At 39.0% G+C, this 4,732-nt stretch overlaps 1 long non-coding RNA gene across 1 annotated transcript; it reads right to left on the reverse strand.

Annotated features, from left to right (window-relative positions):
• Nucleotides 1-2,341: 2,341 nt before the first annotated feature.
• LOC135464557 (uncharacterized) lies at nt 2,342-4,593 on the reverse strand. Its single transcript, XR_010443662.1, has 3 exons — nt 4,435-4,593; nt 3,343-3,577; nt 2,342-2,573 (listed from the first exon to the last, which is right to left on the reverse strand). It is a non-coding gene; the product is annotated as an uncharacterized LOC135464557 (long non-coding RNA).
• Between the last annotated feature and the right edge of the window lie 139 nt (nt 4,594-4,732).

The following is a 4,732-nucleotide window of genomic DNA, read 5'->3' on the forward strand; positions in this document are numbered from 1 at the left end:
CACTGAGACGCCTTACCAAAGGCAAGTAAACCGCCGGCTCGAACCATTATACTGATACGGGTCAAGCAGTTGTTGCACTATCCCCGTCATGCTGAATGCCAAATGAGGAAATTACAACTTCCTCTTTTAATGTCGTAGGTGTGACTCGACCCAGGATTCATCCTGGATCTACCGCTCCCGAACAGATTATGTACGCAATGTAATCGGACAATTCACTGAAAATTTAAGTGTGGAAACAGACATTCACATACCAGTCGCCCACCAAAAATGGACGTTCCAAGCCAATAAACGACGTTCCAAAAACGACTTTCAACACAAACCACCAACGATCAAAGCAGGTATATTAAGTGCGAAATGAGGACAGAATTATGCAAAAAAGCATTCAGTGGTTTTCAGTGATGTTGGAAAGACTCAGGGGGAGTTCTAGGTGAATAAACCTACAAACCCATTTTTTGCAGAAAACCGATATTCTCTAACAGAACACAATGTAGAATTTATAGTTATCCTACCATAAGGCGATATCATAGGTAATTAATTAGAGACCAAGTACATGTAGGCCTACCTCGAATGACAAATTACAATCCCTTGAAAGGATACAAAATCGACGCTGATTGGCTGACAGTTGACATCGGGTTTCCTGGATGAAACCTTGCAGCTTTCGTCACGTCTGAATGAATCTGCCATGCCGAAAATTCAGCTTAGGCTACATAATCCTTACAGAGCATGCGTCGCTCTCTACCTTGAAAAGCAGATTGTTGCTGAAATGGACTTATACATGGATTGAATCAACAGCGTGAGTCCGGTGCCAATTCTATTGTACCTGGAGAATTTTTTGGTTTTAGGCTAAAAGTTGTATCGCTTTTTAACTATGGCAACGTTCTTGGCCGTGACGAAAAGTCCAAATTTCAAAATCGTCAGAGTCAAGATTTTTCTTCGAAACGGGGGCCACCTTGGCCGAGATATTAAGCGTGCCAGCGCGGCTCAATGGACCCAGGGGCCCCTCTCACAAATGCGGTCGCTGTGAGTTCAGGTCCAGCTCATGTTGGCTTCCTCCCGGCCGCACTTGGGAAGGTCTACCAGAAAACTGTGGATGGCCGTACCTGGTTTTCTACCACCACAATTTTGGCCGACGTCGTATAAGTGAAATATTCTTGAGTGCGGCGTTAACACCAATCAAATCAATAAATATAAACTTTTGTCTGTGATATTAATAAAACAGGTATAGAGTGACACTAAAGTACATAACGAAGGATTTTCTCAGTTTTATCACGGTTTCCCAGGTTTAAAGACGAAAGGGTGAAGGCCGTCATTTAAAATATAATAAGAACACTTTCAACAAGCTATAAAGAACACAATCAACTTGAAACAGATTTGGAATTTTCATTTTTGAGCTTGAGTTGAGAACTTTAGACAGACGTGAGAATAGATGAATGATCTACCTGGTACATTGATTTGCAACGGTTATATGTACTTTTATGTCATGTACAAAGAGCCATACTTATGTGTAACGGGCAAATCCCGTACATGATTATGATATATTTCATTGTACATTTTTTATTTCGCCCTGACCCGTGTGGAGCCTCTTGTGTTGTACATCCTGGTACTTGGTAAATCACGAGTTATTTCCCTACTCTTGCTTGTCCATGAAAACAGCATGGAGTCCTTTCATTAGAGTGAGAGGTGTTATCTCCGACATAGGTGCTGTCTACATGCGAGCTGAGCTATACACCATATTTGCATGACACCATTAGGGGGTGTTAATCCGTACCATAGAATGTCACGGTAATAAATGGACTCAACCAACATCAGTTGGACTCCTTCTTCTTCCTACAGTCACATATATTCCACAGGCAAGTTTTCTCTCAAATTTCCGGATTGCTAGTCGAATCCGTTTTGTTGGTTGCCATGGGTGCACATGAACATCGTCGAATTGACATGTTGTGAGATTTTTTGACACCGGAAGACTTTTTTTAAACAAGAAAGAAGGAATGTACACATATTATTTTAACGAGACAAACGAATATAATATTAGCTTACTCTTAACGCTATATCCGCCATTGTTCATGTATAAAGTGACATACTCTTGACTACTGCGTAAAACACCCAGTGAAAAAAATAAATATTCAACAACCGAACTTGATTACGCTAACTCTTGTCTACTGTTAATGTAACGGAGAGAACGGTAACTCTTCACAATGAAGAGCTTTTCTCAGTTTCACAGAGTTCCTCAAGCAACTTCCACATACAGGTCCCCAGGCTTTAAAAGAAGAGCTGTTGAGGATCATTATTTGAAGACACTGGAGGACTTTTCCACAAGGTAAGAACTCTGATTTAAGTGAAATAGATCTGAAATTTTTTTATTGGCCAGTTTGATTTTACAGTTGACAAATATAGACTGACGAGAGGACAAATATTGATAAGTTAATAGATTAAGTATTAACATTGCTTAAAAAAAGAACCGTATTTAAATAAAACTCTAAGTTATTTAGCAAAGTTAATCCGAACATATTCGTGGCAACATCAGCTCCATCGGTTGTCACTGGAACGTCAGCATCCGATAACTGATCAGAGATCTGTTTCAAAAAAAAGAAAAAGACATGCATTCATTTAACTTAACGAGACAAACACAATGTCTAAAGTTTCACACCAACAGTATAACAATAAAGTTTGCGCAGTGACTTTAGTGACGTCATTCGTGCCACACTTAAACATATGGCAATAATAGGGGAATTTCCAGTTGGAACTCTTTTCTCGTCAAAGGTGAAAACAGTCCTACTGTGTCATGTGACTTGTGAAAAATATAAGGCAGCCTTTCTTGACATTAATTTCCTGGTCACCTGTCTCATCCTTTTCCAAAGGCACAAATGTCAGTTCTTTCCTTTAGGAACTTTTCAAGTTCACAAACGTTCAGATTCGCAATTTTCTCCAACATTCGTCTGTTCTAATTTACTTTTTATTACACTTTTTTAGACAACCATGTTATAGTTGCCTAACATTTTGACAGGTCTCATGATACAGTTGGGCTTTTTCTACCTTCATCGATAAAAGAATTCGAACTCGGAAATTCCCTATTGGCAAAACGCGGTTCGAGTGACGTTAACGGAAATGTTAACTCACGTTTGATTGGTTAAAAGTGATACCATGGTGGCGCTTTGAGTTTTTAACGTGTGAGCCATTTTGTTTACTTTCAACTGTGCAAAAGAGAAAAAAGTAAGAAAGAGTACTTTCATCACTGTTAAGAGTTATTCTTGTTTGTGCGATGTTTATCGATGCCTATTCACTTGGTCTAGTGTTGTCTGTTCTATTAACCTTGCATTGTGCATACATTCGGATATGACTTACCAGTACCAGGTATGCTTTATTCGTGACATACAATGACCCGGAAACTGGCCCTGCATCCGTGGTTCACCCAGATGTAGTTTCCTTCCCAACCGTAAGCTATAGCCCTCGGTACAGGCGGATCTAGATTGCTTACTTGAAACTGTTGCGAATGCGACCGTTCCCTGAGCTGTGCATTGGCTGTATTGGTAATGCCAACTGCTGCACGGCAAAGATGCAGAAGAACAGGTACAAGCATCTGCAAATATAATGACACACTTGAGGTGGTAATGGGAAAGCCGTTACGGTGTACAATCTTTAACCATACACTTACGCAAAGAAAAATTTCTTTGCATTTATTTATTTATTTGATTGATTGCTGTTTTTACGCCGTACTTCACAGCATAACGGTGGGAGCAAATCGGACAGAGCAGGGGAGAAAACCATACCCATCCGATGGTTGTTGACTGACCTACCCACGTACAACAGGCGAGGAAGCTAACATGAGCTGGACTTGAACAGCGACCGCATTGGTAAGACTCTCATGAGTCTAGCGCTAGTGCGCTTATCCATCGGCCAGATACTTTGCTCATATATCCATACACAGAAATATTTGAAGTCAGTCTAAGCGTTTCGGTTTACTGGCTCAAGAGTGGCAATCATTTTCACATGTGCACAAAAGACTTTAACATACATCTATGTACAATAACCGTCTTTCTTGCATATGAACAAAAATAATTTAACACATATATATGCAACTGATTTGCACACATACATGTAAGCATATAGTTAGAGTTAAAAATATCAAAATTGACATGTGTTCCACGATACAATGCTGGACGCCGTTGTATAAGTGAAGTATTCTTGAACATGGTGTAAAACGCCATTGAAATCAAATCAAAGCAAAACGGATTACCACACAAAATATATATACGAGTTTTTATTATTGTTTGCAATTTATGGAGGAGCTAACTAAAGTCCAGAGCAACAATCTATAAATAAAAATTAATTACTATATATAGAAACATGGTGTGGGTCAATTTCTTGGAACAACACGTATCGATGACATATACCGTAAGATGTTTGAGTACACATACTAAAAACTTTGCCACTTACCGGAGCCATCTTGGATCAGTACAATAAATACCAGAACCACAGCGTAAATGATGGAGGATTTCATCTTTGCGAAGAAGTTAACTGTTAAAGTTTTAGACTGAAAGATAAACCAATGCAAGTGGTCAAAAATTATTCATCTGTAATCTTGAAAGACACGGAAATCACTCATATATATGAGTATATACATGTACATGTAAAGGCAATGAGAATAAAAGGCCATTAAACAATGTTGAGAAATAAAGTTCGATTTAGATTTTTGAATATTTCCAACCGAGTAAAATGCTTTCAAACATATGAT

This window comes from Liolophura sinensis, chromosome 4, assembly GCF_032854445.1.
Source record: "Liolophura sinensis isolate JHLJ2023 chromosome 4, CUHK_Ljap_v2, whole genome shotgun sequence".
Taxonomy (NCBI): domain Eukaryota; kingdom Metazoa; phylum Mollusca; class Polyplacophora; order Chitonida; family Chitonidae; genus Liolophura; species Liolophura sinensis.